Raw genomic sequence first — 10,393 nt, 5'->3', positions numbered from 1 at the left:
TACTTGCAACTCCAGCTCCAGGGGGACCCGATGTCTTTAGTGTCCACATGTCATCTGGGCATACCCACACACAGACACATAATTTAAAACAACAGGATAAATCTTTTTTTTTTTAAACCAACAATAAATCTTCTTGAATCGTGTCATAGAAGTTTCTGTCTGAGCCAACCCAAACTGATATTTCAGATTCACATGGCCAACTCTAGGACTTAAAATGAGTAGCTCAGGTCAGCAGCCCCTTCTGAATGTTCAGCAGTCCTCTCACCATAAGAATTCCACAGATGTTCCCATCACACAGGATTGTGTGCAAGCAGGGCTCGGCATGGGTAAACGTTTGCTTCAGTTCCTCAGACAGCTGCTGCTTTTGTGTGTGCTCCGTCCTAGGGTCCTATTCCATGTCTCATTCTACCACACCTCAAGATCTCTAGAGAGACACAGTCACGTGGTCACTAGTCAGAACAAGGATAATTACAAGAAGGTCATGTCAAGATGGAGACAGAGACCTGCAGGAATGCAGCCGTGCAGCCAAAGAACAAGGAACAGAGCTACCAGAAGCTGGAAGTGAAAGGGAAGAATTGTCCCCCAGCTTTCAGATGATGCGGGTATCGATGAGCGTGTTTAACACATGGTCCCCACAGGTCTTCAGTGAATACTTCCTTAAGCTACTATGTTTTGGGGCAATTATCGAAATGCTAGCAAAGAAATTGAAAATACAACATGAAAGTTCCCACTGTGTCTCGAAATTCCATCATTCGCAAATGCACTCCTTCGCCTCAAATGCACAAGGAGTTCAAATAAAATATGGCAAAGTCCTCTAGAAAGGGGGCTGTATCAGTAGTAGTTTTAGAACTCTCTGTGAAGGTAGAGTATTGAGCAAACAGCCATCCATCAAAAGAGGACATAAGAACGGGACCCCAGCTTGGAAGTGAGCACAAGGGAGAAAGACAGTAGTTGGTTTTAGTGTTAACTTACCACAAATTAGGATCACCTGAGTAGGTGGTCTCACTTAGAGCACTGACTGCCCTGCTTGCCTTGAGTTATATTGGTAGCAGCCAGAAAACAGAATATTTCAGAAGGAAATATAAGGAAAATAAACTCTCTCCTCCTCGTGTTGCTTCTGGTCATGCCATATAGCACATCAAGAGAACCCTAAGTTACTTGGAAAGGACTTGACCATGGAATTTTAGCACTACACCATAACCTCCCCTCCTGCATTTTAGGGTGGAAATGTCTGCATTTTAGAAAACAGATATGGGCTCCCCATCTCTGGGAGGCTTTAAGATTTTGAGCTATAGTTTCCAGAAATGTAATGTTGGGATGATTAAGCCTGCAGCAAAGAGATCTATGAAAATTCAGAAAGGAATGGACCAAAGTCAAACAGGATGCTACTAAGTTGTAACTAGCCTTGTTCTGACAAGTGACCATGTCTTCTAGAATCTACAGTCACCATTTACAGACTGCCTGTGTATGAGGGTCCACCTAGATAATTCAAAGTAACCTTAACTCAGGATCCTGGCTTAATTATGGCTGCAAGAATCTATTTGTCAAAATGAGGTCATGTGTGTACTTTCCGGGTAGCTGCATCTTCTACAGTCACTATTTCACCCTAAAATAATGAATTCTGCTATTTGGATAACACTCTTTTGTGTACCCATAAATTGAATGCCAGCTTGCTGCAAGCAGAAGAGGGAGGTTGTAAGCCTGGATGTGCCCATTGTGATCTCCAGCCTATGTCAATCCTGTTGGCCTAGGATTTCAGATCTCTGTGAAAGCTAAGCATCATTCTCATGGGAAAGGAACTTTGATTGCAATGGAGAAGTGAGGAAGAGAACGGCAGACAGCAGGAGGGGAGGCTATGGCAGTTCTTGGGAAGGTCCTAGCAAAACCAAAGAAAGCACAGAAAAAAAAAAAAAAAAAAAAAAAAAAAAAAAAAAAAAAAAAAAAAAAAGTCACCTACCCTTAAGACCCTTGATTTTATCACAAGCATTTCTCGAGATGAAACTTCAGATTCAAAACAAATTCTATTTCTTTTCCCCCAGGCAAAGAGAGGGAGAAAAAGAAGCAATCGCCTGCACATTCCATCCCATGTTTTAAAATTACATATCTTCATAGCACCACTACATGCAAGGCATTAATATTCATATGCATTATATATGTGGGAACCAAAGCTTTACGGATGTGAGGCATCTTGCCAGAATCCTACAGCTAGTACAAAGAATTGATGCACAGATGCTCAGCCTTCCTAGGACTCGCCTGACCTGATCTGAGTCTGAATCGGCCCTGCTTCCCCACACTGGCTGCCCTAACAGGACTGATTTCTTTCCCCTGCCTTGGAAGCAGCTGTGAAGCATTTTTCAGCAGCTGCAGAACCAGAAGCTGGGGAAAGATGTTTCTCTCTGCCTACACTATACTGCCACCTAGTGGTCAATAACTGAGGGCTAGGGATAGCGTTTCTCCTTTTGTTATGTTTTAATAGTGGTAACTTATGGGTGTGTAACTTTTGCTTTTTCAGCGGTGATTCTGTTTATATCTCTACTAATGTCCCATACTGTCTCCGTAAGCCCATATCCTATATATATATATCCCACCTGGTTATCCTCTGCTTGAACACCTTCAACAGTAGGAGAATAATTTCCAATGTCAGGCAGATAAAAATCATGAAATCTCCCCAAATTACCTCCTTATGAAGATGTCTCTGTTTTAATATGAAGAAAATTTCAGAGGCCAGCTTATATAAAATTTCAGAGGCCAATAGACCTGCTTTGAAATATTTTTTCATCCCTGAGAATACAATTCATAGCTCATCAAAGTTATTGTACATACTCAGGGGACATGAGTGGAGGCAGCTGCTGGTGGGTGACCTTGTCCAGTGGCTGACTCAATTCATATTCCCTGGGCACCATCAGTATCTAGTCAGTTCTCTCCTGGGCCCTGGTGTCAACATGGAACGAGAAGGGCAAGACTACCACCCCATCATAAACACGTATCCTAAATCCAGGCTCATCTTGCTGCTGTATCAATTACTGCCAACGAAGTGGATTGAAACAACACACTCTTATGATCCTACTGTTCTAGGATGCAGATGTCATTCTAAATGGGTCTCAACCAACTGGAGAAACCAGGGAAGTAAAAGGGGCCATAGGGTGAGGGTGGGGAGGGCTAGAAGGACCACTAGAGACTGGGATGGTAAGTAGGACACAGGTGTTATAAAGTGGGAAATGGTAAAAGCAAAATAGGGTGAATGAAGAGAGGGAAATGCAGAGATAAAGAAAGAATAGAGGAAGGAATAAATAATACTAAGGATGTTGAATTATTTTGTGTTTATTTACACATATGTGTGTACATATATAAATAATTTAAATAATGTTATACCATTACTCAAGAATCAAAGACAAAAAAAAGTACCAGACATGGAGCTTTTGTTGATAATAGGAATCACAAAATAAGAGACACTATTTCTGGTGGCCTTATTTACATTCTAGGATGTTGGTAAGACCTTATTGCTGAAGAAATCACATACTTCAGACACTCACCCTGGAAAAATAGAAATGGAGCTGACCAGGAAGCCTCCTCCCTGAGGATAAGCTCTCATAGCATCTGAAGGTTCTCTGTAAGCGCAATTAACAGTCCTACCCAACTGTAAATCACAACGACCAGCACAATAAGATATTCTAATGAATGTGTTAGTGGCAATTATATCTTGGGAGTAACTATTAGATGGCTAATAGTACCTAAGTTCTACTCAATAAGAGAGAATTCATGCCTGGTGTTACAAACCCAGACACCTACCTGTGGCGTCTACAGTCATGGACCCTTGAAGAGAACCAACTATTTCCACTTTCTTAGATCAGTGTATTTTTCTAACTGCAGCCTAAATATGTATCCTTATATCCACAGATAAGGATAGCTCTCATCATTCATTGAGAAGCTCGTTTCTATAACAGATGGAGACCATCACAAAAATCCACAACTGGCCAAAACATGGAGAACAACTGGCTGTGCAGTGCCCATTCCCAATTGATACATCTACAACACAACCCTCACTCCTAAAGGTCAGGGAACAGCACAGAAAGGAGGGTGGAAAGAGTATAAGAGCCAGAGGACAAGGGCATCTTCAATGAGATCCGTTCAGTCCTCTTCCATTTCCATTCAGAAAAAGGTGGGCCTCCCACCATCCAGGGGGAGCAGAAAGGATATGTTGGATATCCAGGGGGAGCAGAAAGGGCAGTTGGGGAGGACGCGTGGGAGAAGGGAACTGGGATTGTCATGTAAAACAATCCTGTTTCTAATTCAAATTTTTAAAAGTTGGAAAAAAAAGAAAATATAGCATATCATGTCGCCACAGTAAGACTAAGCACCTCTTCTTGTATTAAGGCTGGGAAAGGTGACCCAGTGGGACGAAAGGGTTCTAAAAGCCAGTAAAGGAGTCAGAGATAGCCCCTGTTGCCACTGTTAGGAGTCTCACAAGAAGACCAAGCTGCACAACTGTCACATATATGCAAAAGGCCCAGATCAGGCCCATGTAGTCTTCCTGATTGTCAGTTCAATTTCTGTACACACATGAGCAACCCTAAAGGAACTCAGCAGGCTGGATACACATTATGTGTAAGTGTGTGTGTGTGTGTGTGTGTGTGTGTGTGTGTGTGTGTGTGTGTGTGTGTGTGATAATAATTAAGAAAAGGTCATGAATTTGAGAGGGAGTGGGGGAAAACACAAGAGGAGTTGGAAGGGGGAGGGGGATTAGAAAGGATATAAATATATGAAATTATTAAATTAGTAAAGTAAATGCAATAAATAAATACTGTTGAGACTTTCGTCATCTTCAAATGAATGAATAAATGAGTAGATAGAAGATAGATAGATAGATAGATAGATAGATAGATAGATAGATAGATAGATAGATAGATAGATAGAACAGACATCAAAGTTCCCTCTGCTGGTCATAGGCATACCCTGCCCTGTTGAATTTTACAGATTCTGGAGGTACCAGCCTTCATTGTCTCGATGTCTTTCATCTACAAAACCAGCCACATGAGCTCAGCTCTGCCACTGCTCTCTTATCGGTTCACTCTTTGCCTCACTGTGAAGGACCCTTATGATTACATTCAGCCCACTTAGAAGATCCAGGAAAATATGAACATTCTTATTTTCAGGGTATTTGATGATCAATCTTAATTCTATTTTCTGTCTTAGTTACCCATTGCCAAGCAGAGGATAATATAACCCTGAGATCAAAGGGTTAAGGCCCGGGCATCTCTGTCTGGAAGGATGATGGGTGGGGCACTGTTCTACCTCAACACTCAAAAGAAGGGAAACATGGCCTAGACTAGGGTCAGCCTCAGAAGTAGGCTTTCCTTACCAGCTCCCTCCCTTCATTGCATGCTGTGGAGAGGTTCATAAGTCTAAGGACACAGTCTACCTTCACTGTATACAAACCACATTTAATAGTGGAGAGAAGTGCAGAGTCAGAGAGTTTTAAGTGTGAACTCTCAGTTTATTCCCGACATGAGACTTCATAATTTAGCATTCTCAAGCCCAGTTTCTTCATCTTTAAAGATAATTCTGGGAGCTATTCTAAAGCTTTATGCATTTGTAACGCCTACTATACTTTGAGCGGATATTTTATTTGAGGAATTTACATGACTTTCATAGGTATAAGGCATGAATTCCTTGAGTTCAAAATGTAAAATAATAATAATAATAATAATAATAATAATAATAAATTGGAGAGATGTCTCATCAGTTAAAAGCATGTGCTTCTCTTGTCGAAGACCCAAGGTTGGTTCCCAACACCCATGTCAGGTGACTCACAACTGCCTGTAACTCTAGCTCCAGGGGATATAATGCCTCTGAGCTCCAAGGACACCTGTACTGGTGCACGCTCAAGTGTACATGTGCACACACTCACACACACATACACACACACACACACACACACACACACACACACACACACACACAATTAAAAATAAAAATAAATCTAAAAACAGTGGGGAAAAAACACTGTTTTACATGTTAAAAATACACGAAAGACACCTAACCTCATGGTTTTAATTTAGGCCTGTGTTTAATTTAGTCTTCCAACAGGATGGCCATGAGGAAAATTCCCACTGGGACCTCCCTTCATTTGCACCAAGTCTCGCACTTGGTGGCAGCATTAAGAAAGGTCACTGGGTTGGACATGGCCTCCTCTTTGCTCCTCTCTGTGAACCTCAGGAGATAAAGAACTGGATGGGGGTTGAAAACTCTAGCATCTGCTCTCAGCCCTCAACCGACTTGAGTTTAGCGTTGGTGATGTGTCAGGAGCTCAAGCAGGAGGAAGCTCAGGGCAGATTGACAAGCCATCCGGGTTTACATGGTCAAGGCTGGGGCTGGAGAAGTCCCTTGCGTAACACGGCAGAGTGTTCAGATGACAGCGGTATCTGGGAAAGAACACCTGTGGCAGTGATGAATGTACCCAGTACCTTGCCAAGAGAGTCATAGAGCTTGGTATTGGAGAAATCTTCAACCCTTGGCTCAGCATAAAGGTCAACGTCAACCACTGGTTCAGTGTGGAGACACTGTCAGTCTTTGAGTCCAGTGACTGAGACACATTCCAGCAAAGCCTAGCTAGGGAGTCCTGCCAGAGCGACACTGGGAAGGATGTACCCACATGCCACCAGCTTGTTCCTCCCTTTCCCTCTCACTGAGAACATTTTTAAAAGTTGTCTCTACTTAACTTTTAGAAGAAAGTGTTATCTCATCTCAGATATTGATAGGCATGCTGCACTGGTTAGTAATGTTAATTTAAAACCTAATCAAGCACAAACCTCCTCAGGGATATGTACACACTATTTATGCAAACTGTTCAGCACACCATGAGTGGGGAAAATGAGTAGCTAATAAAACTGAGACCTAAAGAATTCAGTGAGTTGCCAGGTCTACACAGGGCATGAAGAACAAATGGTATTGATATTCCTTTTCAGCTGTTGCCTCTTTGATTCCATTCTTATGAGCACCACAGACAAATCTTGACAAAGAAATCTAAAATAGACGTATTTGTGTGTGTGCGTGCGTGCGTGCGTGTGTGTGTGTGTGTGTGTGTGTGTGTGTGTGTGTGTGTGTGTTACACATGTAGAAGTCAGAAGACAACTGTAGGGTGTCAGACCTCTCCTGTCATTTTGTGGGAATCTGGGAACGGAACTCAGCTTGTGAGTCCTGTGTGCCAGTCCCTCTGTCCAGTGAGCCACTTTGTTGGTTCAACTTTTACATTTTTTGTAATTTAACCACTTTCCCTCCCCCGGAAATACCAGGTATCCCTCATACTGGTACTTCTAAGAGGCTGACAGCAGTCACACTTGACAGTAGTCCTGCAGCATCCCTATCTCCAGGGACATCATTCAAGTAATAACGGTTATTAAGTAAAATAATAAATCCAAGTAGGAGCAAATGGAAGCTGTACTTGTTAATAGCAAACATTTATGAAGCCAAGGAGGAACACCCACGCAACAGTGGCTAGTACTGATAGCGTACTACTTGTGAAAGACGTATTGATTCCTTCCGTAAAGCCACTGGACTGAAACTTAAAATTGTCTGTGCACCATACAATTCTTTTTCCCACAGTTGCCAAAAAGGGATCAATGAGATGTTGTTTCAAGCCTCGGCAAGTAAATCCAGTAAGTTAAAAAGATTGTTTCATGTGAATTAATCTTTAAGCAGGCCAAAAGAGAACACGTGTGCTGGCTAGTTTTTAATGTCAATTTGACACAGGCTAGAGTCATTTGGAAAGAGAGAACATCTATTGAGGAAATGCCCCCTACCTGATTGGCCTGGAGGCAAGCCTATAGGGGCATTTTTTAGTTGATGTGGGAGGGTCCAGCTCACTGAGGGTAGAGCCATTCTGGGGTAGATGGTCCCCAAGTGTATAAACAGCAAGCTGAGCAAGGCATAGAAAGCAAGCCAGTAAGCAGTGTTCCTCCATGCGATCTACTTCAGTTTCTCCCTCCAAATACTGCCTTGAGTCCCTGTCCTGATTGCCCTGGATGATGAACTACAAACTGTAAGATGAAATAAACCTTTTCTTCCCCGTGAATCTTTACTCATTGTGTTTTGCTTTGTGTTTCTTTTATTGAAAATAATTTTTTCTCACATCATATATTCTGTTTATGGTTTCCCCTCCCTCTGCTCCTCCCAGTTCCTCCCTACCTCCCTTTCTGTCTCTCATTAGAAACAAGTAGGCTTTTAAGGGATAATAATAAAATGTAACATACTATAACAAGATAAAACAAAAACTAACACATCAGAGTTGAACAAAACAATCAGAAGGAAAAGAGCTCAAGAGAAGGGACAAGAGTCAGAGACCCACTAGTTCATACACTCAGGAATCCCACAGAAACATTGTATTAGTGTTCTCTAGAATAACAGAACTTACAGATGGTTTTCAGTAGATGCCAAAATCCTGAAGAAGTGGGCCCTGACGCCAGTGAGAGAATGAACTTGCTAGCAACGTTACAGCAAACAGGGAAAGAGCAAGAGCTTCCTTCTTCCATGTCCTTATATAGGCTTCTAGCAGGTGTGGCCCAGATTAGAGGTGGATCTTCCCACATCAAAGATCCAGACTTCCCAACAATCAAAGCTAGAAGTGGATCTTCCCACTTCAAATTAAGCAAAATTCCCTCACATGTGTCCCTGGAGATAGGGATGCCCCCTCAGTTTTGGATTCTAGTTAATTCCAGGCGTAGTCTAGTTGACAACCAAGAATAGTCATCACAAACACTAAACTGGAAGACATAAGATATATGTAGAGGTCCTGGCACAGACACATGCATGCTGCCTCCATCTCTGGGAATTCGTAGTTCATAGAGGTTTTAATCACAGCGATAGAAACCCTAAGACAGCACATATTTATGGAGGACCATATTGTGTTTAGAGGCATGCAAATATCATGTAATAAACACATCTCTCTCCTCAAACGTTCACCCTTTCTTTATTGTGAAGTTCTCGAGCTCCTTCCTCTCTGCTTTGGACATACATTGCACACTGTTGCTCCCAGAGTCACTTTGCTTGCCAAAAGCACTGAAGAACTTCTCTTTTCTCTGGCTGTGACTTGGTGCCCATTGACTAACCTCTCTCGGTACTCTAACGGTTGCTTTGGATTCTTAACGTTTTCCTCATCACTGGCTTAATTGCAGGTGGCAATTGTCCTGTTACAACTGCACTTATCTCTTTTATAATGAGGAGACGATAATGAGAAAAATGCATTAATGCATAACAAGGCTCAGAATGTATCATAAAGTATTAGCTGATAATTTCCCTTTCCTGGTAATAGAGTTAGAGATGGTTTCCCATCTATTTAAGAAATAGGCTGCATTAGTCTCAAGGCCCTATGTCTCAATATTCCATAATTTACATAGATCCAAGTTGTAAGCTAAGATGCTGGTTGCCTGCTGAAGCTATTACTTTTTTGGATTACTGAAAATAATAGGTAACAAATAAGAATAATTAAATGCCTGTTTTAAAAGGTCAGTAGTATAAGGAAATGGTTAATTATACTGACAGTACAATAAAAAAAGTTGAACAGAGTGTTGTGGGTTTTTTAATTTTTTTCAGTAACAAAACTCAGTAAAAGCTAGCCAAGCTGGGAGATTTACTAATTTATAGTAATTAAGTAGTTAATTAGAAGTCTATAATTATCTTTGCCACTTCATTAAGAACTCTGTGCAGATTTCCTAATGTAACTTGTTAGAAACCTTACTTATCTTGGTTATTAGAGTTTTATGAAGAAACAGTCTTCGGTGTGTTAAAATTACTGTCTCATTAAAACTTTGCTTCTCCATCCACAGAAGAACACATCAATTCCTAAGAGTGTAATAGTTCTGGGTTTGCTGGTGAAGTGTGACTTGGGGGTCAGAGGATAGATCCTACTCTTAATCAGTAAGGCAGAGGAGGATGGCTGGTGATGATCAGCTGTGGTCTAGCTGCTGATGCTGGCATCTGTTCTCACCGTTTTGAGCATTGCTTTTTATTGATCAGCATATCCACCATGATAGTGTGCTTGTTTGTCTGTTAGTTTTGTTAGTTTCATACAGTCTGGAGTCATCTGAGGAGAATAAGCCTCAACTGAGAAAATGCCTCCATCTAATTGGTATCTAAGCAAGGCTTTGGAGCAGTTTCTTGACTGATAATGGATGTGGAAGGGTCCAGGCCATCATGAGTGGTGCCACCTCTGAGATGGAGGTCCTGGAGTGTATAAAAAACAATCAGGAGGAACAAGTCTGTGAGCAGCGCTTCTCCATGGCCTCTGCTTCAGTTCCTGCCTCTGGATTCCTGCTTTGAGTTCCCACCTTGGCTTCCTTCAGTGATGGACTGTGATGTAGAAAGCTAAATAAACTCTTTCCACCCCAAGTCATTTTTG

Source organism: Cricetulus griseus, chromosome 5 (genome assembly GCF_003668045.3).
Source record: "Cricetulus griseus strain 17A/GY chromosome 5, alternate assembly CriGri-PICRH-1.0, whole genome shotgun sequence".
NCBI lineage: Eukaryota > Metazoa > Chordata > Mammalia > Rodentia > Cricetidae > Cricetulus > Cricetulus griseus.
The sequence above is the reverse complement of the archived record's forward strand: the minus strand, read 5'-3'. Positions refer to the sequence as shown.